The sequence below is a fragment of the Sus scrofa genome, chromosome 15 (genome assembly GCF_054392235.1).
Source record: "Sus scrofa isolate SSC_HxYL_T2T_F1_AM1 chromosome 15, Sscrofa_HxYL_maternal_Yorkshire_Landrace_v2.0, whole genome shotgun sequence".
In the NCBI taxonomy this organism is placed as follows: Eukaryota; Metazoa; Chordata; class Mammalia; order Artiodactyla; family Suidae; genus Sus; species Sus scrofa.
Genome location: NC_139397.1, coordinates 102203625 through 102220599, shown reverse-complemented (window position 1 = coordinate 102220599; position 16975 = coordinate 102203625). Strand labels below are relative to the sequence as shown.

The following is a 16975-nucleotide window of genomic DNA, read 5'->3' as shown; positions in this document are numbered from 1 at the left end:
CAGCTATAATGGAAGAAAATAAAAATCATTAAAATAGAATAAAATTTGATAAATTCAGATGATTGCTTCATGATCCTAGTGACCTAGAAGAGAAAACACAGCTATCAAAGAAGACCTACTTTCACTAAGGCAGTTATTTCAAGCAAGTGTTGAAATGGATCCCTGACTAAAACCAGGTAAAGGCTAGATGTGAGGGTGGGATTGACTTGTCAGCTGGCACATTGAGAGCTGGCTTTGCTTTTATCAGGATATGATTGTGATGAGGGAAAAGGTGGGTGGAGGGTATCTTAAAAAGTCTAAATGATTAGACGTAATTCCTCAGAGAAAGTTTTAGGCTGTTCTTTAGCAAAATATAGCATGGGCTTTCTAAGAGCTAGTTGTGCTTTGGGGCATGCTGGGAAGTCGTCTAAGCTTGCCTTTGGCATCTTTGACCCTTATCCCATGATCCACTTCATTTTCTTTTTCAGCCTCCTTTCCTAGCTCCCTTGTCCCCTTGAACTCCCCCCTGGGCTGTCCAGCCTCTCACACTGAGATGTCATTCTAAGCCTGCCTTTTCTGGTCAGAGACCCCTGTACCAGACCTTTCTTTCTCAGTATATACTTGTATGCACCCTATTTCCCAAGGGTATGACTTACTCTCAATCCACATGATAAGGAAATCTGTGCTAGAATATTTCACATGTGCTAATTGTAAGTTTAAAGGAAATTTGGTGAAATATCTTGGCTGTTTATAAATAATTCATTTAAAATTTTAGTCTTTAAGAGAGAACAGTCTAGGATTTTTTTTTTTTTTTTTTTTTTTAATACTGACATATTGGGAGTTCCCGTCATGGCTCAGTGGTTAACGAATCCGACTAGGAACCATGGGGTTGCGGGTTCGATCCCTGGCCTTGCTCAGTGGGTTAAGGATCCAGTGTTGCCGTGAGCTGTGGTGTAGGTCGCAGACGCAGCTTGGATCCCGCATTGCTGTGGCTCTGGCGAAGGCCAGCGTCTGTAGCTCCGATTAGACCCCTAGCCTGGGAAGCTCCATATGCTGTGGGAGCAGCCCTAGAAAAGGCAAAAAGACAAAAAAAAAAAAAAAAAAAAAAAAAAAAAAAAAGAGAGAGGCAAAAAAAAAAAAAAAAAGAAATACTGACATATTGACACAATTCATACTTCTGTATACAGGCTACTTTCTCCAACATTTGAACTCATGGTTTAACTCAATGCACCTGGCATTCTCTAGTTGACTAGATGTTTTCAGGATCTGGGTTATAACACTCAGAGAGGGAGGGCCATACATGATAATGAAAAACAGACCTTATCTGTCCTCACAAAGCACATCACCCAGTATATACCTAGGTAACTATGGCACAGGTAGATGATGGGTGCTAAAAAAGAGGGAACAACATCCTGGGAAATTATAATGGAAAGCAGAGATTTCAATGAAGACTAATTCTGGTACCTAAGTGAATTGAGAGAGAGAAGAGTGATTTTTTTTAATTTAATTTTTGAGACTGAATTATTATCTATTTTCATCAGAATGATTTCCCTGAATTTCAGGTAGTAAAAATCATTCATGATGTGTAAAAAATTAGTTGAGAAATTTTTAGAGGAGATGAGGAATATTGAAATTCCATGTTTGTTATGCTGTTAGAACACTGGGAGGAATCTCAGTATTAGTTAGATTCTGAGAATGTCTATGTCTCCTAAAATACTGATTTCCAAATTATTTCATATAGTTAGGTTATCAGATCTCTATTTTAAAAGTCTTTCATTGAAATTTTAGATACGTATTTTTATGCAGTTCTGTGAAGCAAGGAGCAAAGGCCAAGTTTCTTTTATGGCCAAGGGGAGGTTATAAGACCTCTTTCATGAATAGGATGGTAACTTTGGCGTCAATGAGACTATTTAGTCCTAAGCGTATGTAAGTGGTACACTTGGAACACACTTTGTGGTTCCGCCTGTAGACGTTCATGCAGCTCAGACTTATATAGAGAAAAGATGATTCTCCCTTTACTCTAGAGAAATCCTTTAGGCTTTATAATTTTCCAGGAAGGAAATACTATTACAAAAGATATTTTAATGTGTTTTCCATCAACAACACTGAGCTTGTTCTTCAGCAATTAGCAAATAAAATTACATAGATTTTTTTCTAAAATTACAAAGATTCTTAAAATCTAAGACTTGAATTAATGCTTGATTTTAGAGACCTCTGAAATATTCCTTTAGACTTTTAAAAACCTTTTTTTCTGTATTTTACCATAGATAAAACTCTATGGTAATCATAATTAATCTCTTTGAGTCCATCAATTTATAGAACATTTCAAATGAAGTACCTTTATGTAACTTCAGTAAAACAATTAGTGAAGACACTTCCAACTTATTGAATACTCATATTGCTTAGTGAACTTCCTGTATACCAAGAAACATCTATTTCTCTAAGAAAATTGCATCCATGAAAATAATTCTTATCTAAATTTCACTGCCATGAAACAGTTAAGTCTGGGTTTTTGTTATAATTATCTCCTCCTATTTGATTTGAGATTTTATTTTATCAAATTATCAAATATTATGTGTGCATCTTTTTTTCTGTTCATTGCTTCAAATTCTTTATGGAAGTATATAGGAAAAATGAATTAAATAAATAAATTGAAGCTTTTCTTACATGCTAAGCCTTATTTAGTGTTCTTTGGAATCAACAATATTTTGAACATTTTTCTGGGTTCAAAAGTTGGTAAGTTATTTTTGTGGTGACGTTTCATTAGAAGTAGCACAAAAAAGCCATGAATAAAATCATGCAAATAGTTCTTCCTCAGTCCTAGAATTGAGAACTGGTCTGTGCATCCAGGAGCTGAGACAATAAAGTGCAAGTCAAATGGCTGCCCAGGCCCAAGACCAATGAAAATCATGTTGGGTTCTTCACAGCATTTAGAACATGCCGTTTCTTCTCTTTATGCCTTTTCAAAAGTTTTATTTTTACAAGTATCTGTTAGCAGTGGAATTCTGAGTGTGTTTTTGGCAGGCATATCCTCTTCACATGGAGATGTAGAAAGCAGTGGGATGAAATAGGAAAGCCTAGGAAAAGAAAGTCCTAATTTTGTTGGTGGATCTATGGCGTGTTAGTGACCTATTGCTGTGTCTGAATTCTAATTTCAAGGTTGTGATCTATGCTTTATAGAGGAATAGCGTAAAATATGTTACATATTTAAAATCATATACCTTTTAGAGGTCATCAATGTTATTTAGTCTCATATTTAAGTTCATTATTTTAATATCAGTGTAGAAACTAAACCAGATTGCTGATATGCAGGAGCAACACCACATATCAGATATTTAGACAAAATAATTATTATTCAATGTTACAGACCCATTTCCTTCAGTGTTTTGGCAACAATAAGAAATCTGAACAAATATCATAAAATGTAAAATCACTTCAAAATTTAAAGAAATTATAATATATTATTGGACATTGGTATTTTGGTCTCATAAACATTAAGTACTTTATTTTTTTATTTTTACTTTTTATGGCCGAACCTACCTCACATAGAAGTTCCCAGACCAAGGATTGTTATTGGAGCTGCAGCCACCTGCCCACGCCACATCCATAGCAACACAGGATCCAAGCCATGTCTGCAACCTACACCACAGCTCATGGCAATGCTGGATCCTTAACTCACTGAGTGAGGCCAGGGATTGAACCCCGGTCCTCAGGGATACTTGTCTGGTTTGTTACCACTGAGCCACAATAGGAATGCCAATATTAAGTATTTATGATGTTCTGAGCTCTAAGCCTCTTTTTTAACATACTGTTCTCACCAAAAATATGTACTTTAGACAGAAACATATTGAGTACAAAGTTATCATAGTCATCATGCTATGAAAAGTAATTACATAGGAAAATAAATTACATGAAATGAATTTCCTCATAGGAAAAAACTTAGGTAAATCAAATCTAAGATATAATACTGTGTTTATGGAGAATATTTTATGAGTTTTTGTTTATGAGAAGTGATTGTGAATTTATCGGTAAAAAAGTGAAAAATTAATTGACTTTCAGTGGTTACAGAGTTATATGCTAGAAATTTAGTTTCAGTTTTAAAAAATAAATGATAATTTTTATTTTTATGTAAGTGAAAATTGATAGAACAAACTAAATTATAAAAGTGAGAAATACTTCTGGGAAATAGACATAGTGATGTGAATTTAGAGTTTATAACACTATCAGACACAATGCTAATTAATAGAAGAAAATATATATTTTATAACATACATTTATTACAAATTAATCTTGTTGTCCAGGTCAAGGGTCATTGTACAACTTATAGGGAAGGAATAAGCACAGATTGATCTTTCTTTAAAATTTCTTTATTAAAGCATAGTTGATTTACAGTGTTGAGTCAATTTCTGCTGTAGTGACCCAGTCATACGTATATATACAGCCTTTTTCTCATACTATCCTCCATCATCTTCTATCCCAAGAGACTGGATATAGTTTCTGGCGCTTTACAGTAAGACCTCATGCTTATCCATTCTAAATGTAATTTTTTGCATCTACCAAGCCCGAACTTCCAGTCCATCCCACTCCCTCCCTGCCCCCCTTGGCAACCACAAGTCTGTTCTCTATGTCTGTGAGTCCCTTTCTCTTTTGTAGATGGGTTCATTTGTACCATGTTTTAGATTCTATGTATGAGTGATATCATATGTTATTTGTCTTTCTCTTTCTGGCTTACTTCACTTAGTATGAGAATCTTTAAAATATGAAGATCAAAGCAAAGCAACAAATACATTTGAACATAAGGTAGGTGATATTTATCAAGAAAAAAATTATCAGACTTCGTTGTGCCTTTTTTTCCAGTTGTGGTAAGAATAGCTCTAATTTTTAAGTGGTTATTACAAAATAGATAAATTGTAATTTGTTACACATTTTAGTATATGCTAGGTATATATACATTTATATGTCAAGCAGTAACTAATTTACTCCCTCTGGTATTATTTACACAGTTTACACAAATTTAAATTATCTCCAATAGATATCATCACTAGTGGCAGCAGAAGAGGTAGGTATTAATGTTAATACTAAGAGCTACCATTCATTAAAATCTTAGCATACTTTTAGACAAGGTACAACCATATAATCAACAGGGCAGCTTCATGAAGAAATTTAAATTCACAATAATTTTGGATATGAATCTGGGAACAAGAAAAAGATTAAATTATGGGAAAGCATCTCATTCAGATGCTATGCAAATCTTGTTTTTTTAACTAGAGATGCTTGGTTCTACTAGCATTTATCTTAGACACTGGTATGATTAGGACTTGCTTTTCAAAGATTTATAATTGAAGTGAGGAAAATCAAGATTATGCAGGTAAAATAATGTAGTGGGGATAATTTTATGGTTTTATACCACCTGGAAAATTTTCTATTTGGAATAATCAGCCTGTTACATGTAGAATAGTTTTTTAGGTAAAAAGAAAGGAAAAATAATAATAATACCAATTAAAAATACTACTAAGTTTACAGAAGATCTGTGGGTTTATAGAGAATAAGGTTAAAGAAATCTGCAGTATTTATAAACCTAGTCTCTTCAGTTCTGTGACTCGACATGACATAATTTTGATGGTTCTCATGGGAAAGGTTCAGTTTATTTATTTATTTGATTAAGTCCACTTGGACATGGTCTCTAATTGAGGAAAATCCAACATTTCCTGAACTGGAGCTGCTGGAAGTGTAGGGGACATGCCACAGTACGTTTGAAGGAACAGATGATAAGACTTCCAGAGTTATCTTTATACATCCCAAGTCTGCTCCATTAAAGTCATATTTTTTGTAATGGAGAAGCATTAATTATGAGTTGATTTCCTGTCCATTTTTGGTGTTTTGGTTATTCCAGCTTTTAGGGTCTTAGGAGGTTATTTTTAGAAGAGTTGCTTATTAAATAAAAATATATATTTAAATATTAATTATTTATTCATTAACCAATTGTTTATGGACCTTGAAAGTCATGGGCTTTTATTATGAAAATCATCATTTCAGCTTTAAAATGTGAATATTTAATTTGACATTTTTAAGGATCAAAGAGCTTGGGACAAATTGTTTAGAGACCAGTTTGAGTTCTGATTATTTGAGTTCTAATGAAGATTTCAGATGCTTATAACCATTCCAGTGATAATGTCTTTGAAAGCCAACATAAAAGAAAAAAAAGAGAGATCCTTGATAATTTCTGAGCCCTCACTATTTAAGAATTAGCTTCTTAGTACAGCTGTATCCAATTGTTTCTAAACTATGATCCCACATCATTTTATCTGCATCTCTTTTACTGCATATTTCATTTCAGCTAATTATAGTCACTTGAGTAAGGGGATCAACTCTCCTACAAAACTGTAGGATTCCTGAAGCTAGAATCCATATTGAATCTTTGTGTTTCCTGTAACTTTTGGTAGAATGTGAGTCATAAGTAAGAACTTACCCAGACTTTAAACTTAAATACCTAAGGGGACCAGGTCATTACTGTAAATGTTTGAAATGGGAAGTGTTTGGAATATAATAGTTGGAAAACAAAAAAAAACGTTTGGTTTCACATTTTTAAAAACACTGACAGACTAAACAGAATCCAACTGCCAACTGTTAGCTGGTGAACCTTAAAGTGAATGAATGATGGAATGAATAATGTGTTTTGTTAGCTCCACATAGTGGTTATCTATCCATTTTCAGGGTGCATGATGGTCAGTAAATCGTGGCTGAAAACTCTGGCAGCTACCTCAGGAGAATTACTAGAAGAACGGGTACTTGATCTTTGTTTCTAATGCCAGTTAGAAAATGAGAAAAACAATATATTCTACATCATACTTGTACTGATAATCTGTAAATAACTGTAGCATTAAAGGAATATATGAAGAAATTTATTATCATTGAATGAATAAAATGCATTCATTTTAGCCTCAACTTGAAGTATTCTAGAATCAGGGAATTAAATGCTTATAAGCCCTATCTTTCAACCACTATGACTTGTTAGAAGGTACTTTCTCACATGGAAAACTGTCTTCCCATCAGTGTAACCTTTTTTTCCTTCTCTTAGAACTGGAACAGGAAGGTCCCAATGCTTTCTTTCATAGGCAGCCTTTTAAACACTGAAGACAATTTTGTCAGCTATTGCCATTTATAAATCTCCCTAAAGCATAGGGACTTAAAACAACATGTTTAGTAGGTTAGCTGGGTGGTTCTGTGATCTGTGCCAAACTGGGTTGATATCAATGGAACGTTCTCATGCATCTGGGGCCAGATAGAGAGTTTGCTGTGAGTTTGTTGGTTATACAACTTGGGTTTCTTCCATGTGTCCCTCTTATCTCTCCAGCAGGTTGGCCAAGACATGTCCCCACAGTAATAATAGAAATCCATAAGAAGAAGCATAAACTCATACTTTTTCAAGGCTCTGACTGTTCCATTGGAAAAATCAAAAAGTTATATAGCCAAGCCCAGAGCTGGTGGGGGAGGCCATCAATAAAGGAACATATGTACAACTGGGTTAATTAATACAATTAATGCTATCCTGAAGTTCTTATGCTCTTTCTGATTTTTCTTTCCTTTAGTTAATCCACAGTTCATTCAGCCATTGGAGAGACAGCAGTAATGTGAATTTTTCTTTCATGCTGTTAAAGTTATCTGGGTGACCTGGGAGAATAGGAAAAAATACATATTAACAGAGTAGTGAAGTTCAGTTAACCCTTAACTGACTGATGGGTCAAATGTGGGTCACCTGACTCCAGGGTAATAGCATGCCTAAGATTCCTGGTTTAAAAGTTTAAAAAAGTTGAAAGTTAAAAAGTTTAAACTGATTGCCTAAAACATGAGCTATTACACCCATAATGATGTCCTGTACTTTCCTAATTCCTTTTGGAGAATTGATTTTTACCAAATGTCATGCTAACGGACTTGAGAAAATTAGCTATTTTAATAAAAACTGAATATGGTTAATTATAAATTTGGGCAATTTAATTCCAATTCTACTAAAACTATGACATGGAAAGAAGACCTTGTAAATAGTAAAGTAAAATAGTACTTTCTTATGCATTTGAATCATATTTGAGTTTCATCAATAATGGATATTCTATAGGGATTTATCATTATTATCTTTTAAAAATTATTTATTCTTTATGGAATAGATTTGTGATATTGTTTTCTATTACTGAACCCTCCCAGACACTACTATAATGAGTAAATGTTTTAGTAAAAACTACAAATTATAAAATTTATTTTTAAAATCAGTGATCACAAAATGAATCTGTATGCTATTGACATTAGAATTGCAGCTAAAAATATTAAACTGAGTTAAACTAAACTAAACTAAAACAAAACAAATATCTGAAGTCCTAACCTCAGAGATTCTGCTTCAGTAGGTCTGGGAGTAGAAAGCTTTGCTTATTTCTACTTGCTCTGCACTCTGCGCTGATTCATTGCTAGGGTGGGAGCCACTTTGTTTAATGATGCAATTTACATACAATAGGAATGGAAGAGCAGAGTAATTTGGAAAACCTTGATAAGATTAGCATCAACATTGGAAATGTAAGCCAAATAATTTTTTTCAAGTGAAATAAATTTCATTAATTAAATAAACAGGTAATATATTTTATTTAAGGAACTATATCCCTTTGCCTCTTTGCCCCACCTCTGGCAACCACCAATATATGTGCTGCATATATTGAGCTTGTTTTTTGTTTTGTTTTAGTTTCCACATATAGGTGACATCATACGGTATTTTCTTTTATTTTTTATTTTTTTATTAAAGTATAGATGATTTACAGTGTTGTGTCGATTTCTGCTGTACAGCATAGTGACCCAGTCATATATGTATATGTGTGTATATATATATATATATACACAGACACACACACACACATATATACATTCTTTTTCTCATACTGTCTTCCATCATGAGACTGATATAGTTCCCTGTGCTGTACAGTAGGACCTCACTGCTCATCCATTCTAAATGTAATAATTTGCAATGGAATAATTTGCATCTAAATATCTATCTGTTGGTACAGAGGACCAATGAATATGAAGAGGGCTAAGTTTCTCTTCTAAAAAATCTTAAGCCCTTTTTTTAGGATGTAGGTCTACGTACAGAGACAAATTACCGTGGACTCCAAAGCAATGGTTCTCAGCATTGGCTGTGTCTTACAATCACGGGGTAATTAAAAATCCTGACACTTGGGTAGGCCTATGATATCAAAATTGATTGTTGAGACTCAGGAATCTGTGTTTTTTAAAACTCTCTAGGTATTTTTTAAGTATAGCCAAGTTTGAGAACTACTACCTTAGAGAGAAGCACACGGAAGAGGGAGGTCTGTTTGAAGATGAATATTAAAGGACGATTAGGCTTTTGACAGGCAGGTAAAAGAAAGAAAGGATATCAAGAAGATGGCATAGCATAAGCAAAGGCATGAGAATACAGAAGTGCTTGAAGTGTTTGGGAGAGTTTTGCTGAAAGGGAGAATTCCTGAATGGCCAGCAGAGAGCTGAGCTTCTGCATGTGGAAAGATGTATGGCTGAAAGGTTGGTTGGAGCCAGTGAGTCCTGGGCTATACTGCATTTATTTTGTGAGTATGTACTGCCATCCATCTGATCTGTTGTTAAAATTGACAACCTGATGAACCAAGCTCCTGGGCTCAGTATATCCAAAATGATATTTCATCATAGAACACTATTCCACTGCAATACTCTGAACAAAAGCATCAGTTAAGTTTGGGAAATACTGCCTGTGACACTCATAGTCCTCTTAGATATTACAAGGAATATTAGAATTTTTGCAGTAAAACAAGTTTATTAACTCCAGTATGCCCCCAAATATATTTTATTTCCGTTTGATGCTTATTAGTATTTTCAGAAAATAATGTTTCAAGGTACAAATTTTTGTTCCCCTGAATTTTCCCCCAATTGGCTTTTTATTTTTCTGAAATTGTTTTAGCTAGTATTTTTTCCTGCTTTAATTATTTCCTTTCTTATTTATATTTTCTAGAATATAGTCTGACCCCCGGACATTTCTCCAAAGTTAACATTTTTATCTACTTTTCGAGAGGCATAGGCAAAAAAAGTTGCCTAGTTAAGAGAATAGTTAATGTTCTATTACATAACTGGGATGGTGTGAATTGTAAAAAAAGGAAAAGAAATATTTTGAAAAGATTTGAGAAATGATGAACAATGTCACATTATTGAAACAGCTGAGGGCAAATTAAGAAATAACAGATGGGAGTTATGTGTGGATTATCACACCCAGGTATCACTGTACACACAAGTTTGGCAGCGTTTTACCCAGCTCTTGTGCTTTTTAAAAAAGCACTGCCCTTGAATTCACGCTTGATGAACTGAAGACTATTCAAAATCTACAAATAACATCAGTTTGATTAGTGATGGTTTTATGCTTGTGTAGAATCCAATATCAAAGGTTTAAAAAATTGTTTTTACATTTGTTATACTATTCGCTCACACAGTATCCTTATGAAATAGAAGGAAAACTATAAATCCCTATTTCATAGGTGAAGAAAGAAATTGAAACTCAAGTGGTCACAGCAAGTCAGAGTACTGATGTTAAGAACAAGCAATTAAGTGTGGCTTCCATTACAGATTGTATCTTTATAGCAAATAATGTTAGGAGACCTTACTGTATATGTCAGGCCAGCTATACAATTGTTCCTCAAGGTATAACCCATTCTCACTTGGCAACGAAATCACTTGAATCATTAAAAAAAATTTAGCTACTCAAAATTATTTAAAATATATGTTATACATGAGCATTTTCTTCTCTAACAGTGAAGAAACAAAACAAACAAAAAAAACAAAGTAAATTACCATGTGTTGTTTGAGCCACATAATTTACTGTGATGACTGTACAGACAGAGGCTTGACATGTCACACATGAGGCCCTCACTATGAATTTTAGGATATAGAATACTGCCTATAGAAGAAGTAAAGAAAGAGGAGGAAATAGAAAGATAAAGTTCACTCAGTTACTTTGAACGTATTTCTAAACAGAAGAGATTTGTTTCTACCATTATAAACTGCATTTCACTAAGTAACAGAGACTCTCGCAGATCCTGAAGGATGTGGCTTCTAGATTGTGTAAGACCACAACTATATTTCACTGTGACTTCATTATGATTTCATTAATAGAAATGATTAAAATATAATTTGACAGTAGCCACCTTATTAATCTCTTTTAGGCTTTACTTTCTGTAAACAGTCTAATGTTTTGATGGCATTTTATTTTAATGTATTTAAGATCATTCTTGAGTGCCATAAAAATTCCATGTTTTGTTATTTTAAAATATTTTACTTTATTGTAATTTTTTTTCTAAAATATCCTACTAAGAATCTATTTTCTGGAGGGAAAATAAATCCCACATTCTATTAGGCAAACAATACAATACTTTATAAAGCTCTTTTCTCTGTCTTAAGAATCAAATATTTATAAAATTGTAGTAAAGGATATTTATTTTTGTGGTACAGAGTGATAAAGACACAATTTATTAAAAAGACATTGTATTTCTAGAATAGATCTTTTATTTCTCAATATTTCTTTATTTAAACAATGGAAAGCACTTTATGACGACATTCCCAGGAGCTAACTAGCTATTGTTACTAAATAACCATTGACCTAAACCTTCTATAAAAATTCTTATTAATTCTGTATACCAGCTTTTAGACAAACTCATACAGAAGTTGTATTGCTAAAGGTGAATAATTTTGATCAGTGTGTATAATAAAGAAAATTTATTTTGCTTAATCTTTCTTTTTACCTACCAAGACTTTGTTCCCCTCTCTCTTATTAGCCCAGTTGGATATTGAGCCTCACTTACCCATTTAATGGAGGCTATGTCAGTGCTGCCACTGGTTGAGGACCCTAGTTTATATCTCATTTCTTAAGTTGTTTCTCTTTTCAATGTCAAAAAAAAGTACAGTTGTTGCTCCTTCCCATTCTCTGCTTGTTTCTTTCTTCCTCTCCTGCCAGACCCCGTAATGCTTAGTTTCCTGTGTGAGAAGAGTTTATTACATACTCAGAAAACTAATGGTTATGCCCATTAGTGTGTTATCCTGAGATGTTCTACCTCCAAGTCTAAACATGAGAACAATTAAGGCCACCTTAGAGCTATGAGTCTAAATCTGAAGAGACAGTGGCCTTAGGACTTCGACTTGGAGTATCAGTTATGGATTTTGCCTTAAAAGATTGAGATATTAAGGGAAAGGTCTGAAATTCCATGTTTAAGACTTAACTTAGACTAGAATGCTTAGGTGACATATACGTAACTTATTGACTAACTTGAAGATGCTCATTCTTTTCCCTTAGGTTTTCTACTCCATGAAGTTACAGTTCAGTATCTCTTTCTTCCACTCATTATTCTTTAAAATATAGGCTGTCTGTTGCTTCCATATCCTATCATTTACTTTTCCATTCCCTTGCAAATCTATATACTTTCATAATCTAAACTATCTTCTCTGCTAAGTGCTTCATAAATTTACATTTGTAGATCTCAGCTATATCCTGAGTGACATCTGAATGGCCTCCTGATACCTGATATTAATCTATACCAAAGAGATTTATTATAACACACGCTTAGTCTATAGTAAGTTCAGGAGCATATTGTGTATGTCTCTCCAAACTTAGTCTCTTGCAGTACTAGAGTCCCATGAGATTTAGTTGTTTTATGTACACATATACACACACATTTTACTACACTATTTCCTATAACCTTATTAGGTTTATGTAAAATGTAAATATTAAGAGGATGATATGATAGTGTTTCCTAAGCTGACAGTGGAACCCTCTTTGTGTTAAATATCTACAAAGATATTAAAATCGCCAGTAAACTGTTGTTTGAGAAATATTTCTTAGATGAATGGTCTAAGCCTAGTGCTTTGTTGATAGCTGTTAAGGAAGGCATAAAATATTCCCCTGTCCTTTTACTCCTCTTGTCACTTGGACTTGAAATCTCAATTATTTTTGATACCGCTCTACTTCTTGTTTTCCATAACAAAACAAATATCAAGTCCTTTCAGTTACGTCCTTACAAAATTACATATTTCTCTCCACTTTCCTTTTTGACTTTTTATATCAAAACCTCTTCCCCCTCTCTAAAATGGTATGATATTTTCCATATTAAACCTCTAATCTCCACCCCTCCCTGTCACAGTTCCTTGTTTCTAGAGTTATCAAATTAGTCTTTAGAGCTTTGGCATGGTTATGTCACTACTTTATTCCATAATTTGCAATGATCCTTCATTTTCAAACAAATGAAATATTTACTCTTATGCATTCCAAACACTTTATACCTACTTTCCATTTACTTTGTCTCCTTCCTGAGACAGGTTCTAGGCTACAGTCTTATGCTTCCCTCCCTGAGCCTATGTCCACTCTGTTTCCTCTGCTTCAATATTTATCCTCCATCTCCTGTCTGAACTTACTCTCTGTCCTCCTCTAGGCCTCAAGGCCTAATTCAAATACTCCTCTTTGCAAAGCATTCCTTCAGTCTTCCAGCAAAAATAAGCTTCTCTTCTCTTGGGCTTTAATGATGGTAATACTTTTTTTCTTGTAGCTCTGTATTTCTGAGCATATTTGCAAGAAATTGGTATCATTTTTTTGGCCACGCTTGTGGCATAGGAAAGTTCCCAGACCGAGGATTGAACCCATGCCATAGCAGCATCCCAAACTGCCACAGTGACAATAACCAATCCTTAACGTGCTGAGCCACAAGATAACTTCCCCAAAAAATGATATAATTATTTATTATTTAGTGCATATCGTATCTTCCTCTAGTATGAATTCGTTGATAACTGAGACTTTGTCATATTTACAGAATTATAAAATAATCAGATTGAAAAAACCTGGCATGTAGTGCAACTCTCTTATTTCATAGATGAATAAATAGAAAACTTTAAGACATGAAATGTTTTGACCAAGTTCTCATGACTACAGAGTCAGGACAGAGTCAGGACTAGAACACAAGCCTTAACTCTGAATCCGGTGCTCTTTCTAATCTAATTTCTTTGCACTCTTATTCTTCCCGCCCAATGTAATAATATCTACTAAACATCCACTGTGTTCCATGGATTTTTACCTACATTGTAGCTAATCGTAAAAGTAATACTAGAATATGGGCATTCATATCCTTATAATGCAGATAAAGAAACTGAAGTTCAGTGAAGTTAAATAAGTTGCTTGGGTAGAAAAGTTTGAAATCAAATCTAGGTCCCAGGGCCTATGCTCTAGGGTCAAAGATTGAGAAAAGGAGGGCTATATAGTTTAAGGTGGGAGTTTGGAGTAGTTACGTTAGGACCCTGAATTAGATTGGCACCTAAGGACTAAGTCTCAGGTTTTGAAATGATTATATTTAGTTGTCAGATAATGCAGATTAAAATCATAATAAAGTGTAATGGTGTGCCTTCTGGAATGGTTAAAATATGAAAACCAAAAATTTACCAATGGCTAGTGATGCTTGCAGTAGAATTTCTCAGCCTCGGTACTATTGACCTTTAAGACCAAATCTTTGTTGCAAGGGACTGTTGAGCAGCATCTCTGGTCCCTATCCACATGATGGCAGTCACATCCCCACAGCTGTGATGATGAAATAAGTTTCCAGGCATTAACATATATTTCTTGTGCTATAAAACCATGCCTAATTGAAAATCCACTGATTTAGAGAAATCAAAACTCTCATACATGATTGGTAGGACTGATAACTCTTTGCAGTATCTGCTAATGCTCAATGTATGTATACCTGGAAGATTTACTCCTTAGGTGTTTACTCAAGACAAGTACATACATATCACATGTCTATCAAATGCTTGTACTAGCATGTTTTTAAAAGCACAGTTTATAATAAACTAAAACAAAATACCATCAAATGCTCATCAACAGTAGAAGGCATAAATACATTGTGTACAATACTATAAAGTAATGAGAAATAATGAACCAAAAATACATGCAGTAATATGGGCAACTATCGCAAAGATCTATCGAATGAAAGAGGCCAGACACAAAAGAATACATATTGTATGATTCCATATAGGTATTAAAAAACAAAAAGTGGTTATCTTTGGAATCCTTGGAAGAGAGCATGAGAGAAGATTCTGGGCACTGGCAACATTCTTTTTAATTAATTAATTAATTTATTTATGTAGCTCCTGTTTAACATGGGTATATTTAATTTTCAAAAATTTATCAAGCTAACACTTAGAATTTATGTAATTTTCAGTATGAATGTTATAATCTAGTAAGAAGTTAGAAAAAAAAACTAGAGCATTTTCTATTTGGGGAAAGACACCCAAACTCCATATAACTGAGTACAGATAAAGCTTCAGAGAAAACCCAGTGGCAGTGCTAGAGCAGCTGTGAGGGGGATACACTTTGTAAATGACTCTAGCATGGTGTGGGTGGGCATAAAAGGAATGAAAAACAGTTCTCTTTTGTGCCCTGTTAATGGAAATCTATCAAAGAAATTATAAGTAAATGTAGAGAACAATTAGAAGTTGATGGGCATACATTTAATTTTTAAATCTTCTATGTTTATCCACATATGTTGTGAGTCTCATTATTCTACATTATTAATGAAACTGATTATACTATTCTCATGAAGTCAAGTTGGAGAAATGGAAATGCTTTACACATAATGACACAGACCATGTGATCCCAGGTATGTTCATTATATGGCTACGTATTAATTGTATTGCAATTTTTATGTGTTCATTAGAGAGGTACTCCCACGTTCACATTTAGATTGCCATTCATTATTTTATAGTTAGGAACAGTTCAAACCAAGATACAGGCTTTATTTAAGATAAATTGCACTAGTAAATGTTTATTCTTAGTTACAAACTGTGGGTGCATTTTAGAATGGTAAATTAGTTGAGCTGTTTATTACACAGTTTTTAATTTTTTTGCAAATTTATTCTTATGAAGTATAAATTTAGGAACCATTCATTAGGGGGTATCATATGGAAAATCTACTCTGAAGATGGGAGAAACCAGGGAGCTTATCTTTCTGGCTATCTAGTTAAGTTTGAGTTCAAATTTGAGACTAATCACTGAAGCCATTACTTCATATAGGTGGAGATTTCTAGCAGATTATTCACAATCTAGAAGTGAAGCTGGAGTCAGATTTAGGAGACACTTGAAGAAAGATGCTAGCTGAAGAAGGGGAAAACATCAGATTTCAAAAAAGAGAAGTTACAGAGACAAGGAACAAGGGTTAAAGAAATACACTAGAGAAATGGTGAGTGTTAGGAATAAAAAGGAGAATTAGAAAGGAATTAGACACCAGAGAGCCACAGGGCAGCAACTGACCAGTAGTAAACGTGGAAGAAAAGGGCTACTCTGGAGCAGGTCTGTGTCTGTCCAGCCTCTAGCTAGTGAGACACATGGCTTTACCACACTTACCTCCAGTTTTCTCTCTTCAAGGTGAGTGAATTGGCCTCAAGTGGATTTCACAGCTCCTGAATTTTGTGAACACTTTTTGTGAGAATGAGCAAAGGCCATAGTTTGATCTTTGTTGATAACATTTAAGTGCGACCTTTAGAAAAATAGAAGCAGGAAGTGGTGTAGTCCTAAAGAAGGGGCAGTGAGTGTAGATCATTTATACGAACAGTTTGTAAGAAATTAGATTGGCAGTAGGAAAGGTATCACAATTAATTTTAAATGTATTTTAGGAAAATAAAATAAACCCTTTATTTAATCCCCTTATCACAAGTAATGGCTGCCCAAGGAATTCGAAATATTTAGGAGTCTGCAACAGATGGCAGGTGCAGGGTCAAGGCTAAGGAATAATCATATTAATTAAGTTGAATAAGCACCTAAGGTGTGAAAGTTCCTTTTCCTTTGGTATGTATATAAGATATGTCATTCTAGTGAGTATTTTTAAAGTTAAAAAATTAATAGTGAACCTCAGAAAGGTTACCTGGCTTGCTTAAGATCACACATCTAGGAAGTAGCAGAGTCAGAATTCAG

General features: G+C 34.0%; 1 protein-coding gene across 22 annotated transcripts in view; it reads left to right on the top strand.

Moving 5' to 3' along the window:
• PDE1A (phosphodiesterase 1A) overlaps positions 1-16975 on the top strand; it is a 347596-nt gene that overhangs the window by 100418 nt on the left and 230203 nt on the right. Inside the window, exon 2 of one of the 22 annotated variants that reach the window (XM_085000037.1) lies at positions 59-176. The exons of the other annotated variants lie outside the window; for them this stretch is intronic. The gene's annotated coding sequence lies outside the window, so the exon portion shown is untranslated. The remainder of the gene's footprint in view (positions 1-58; positions 177-16975) is intronic. 22 annotated transcript variants of the gene reach the window in all.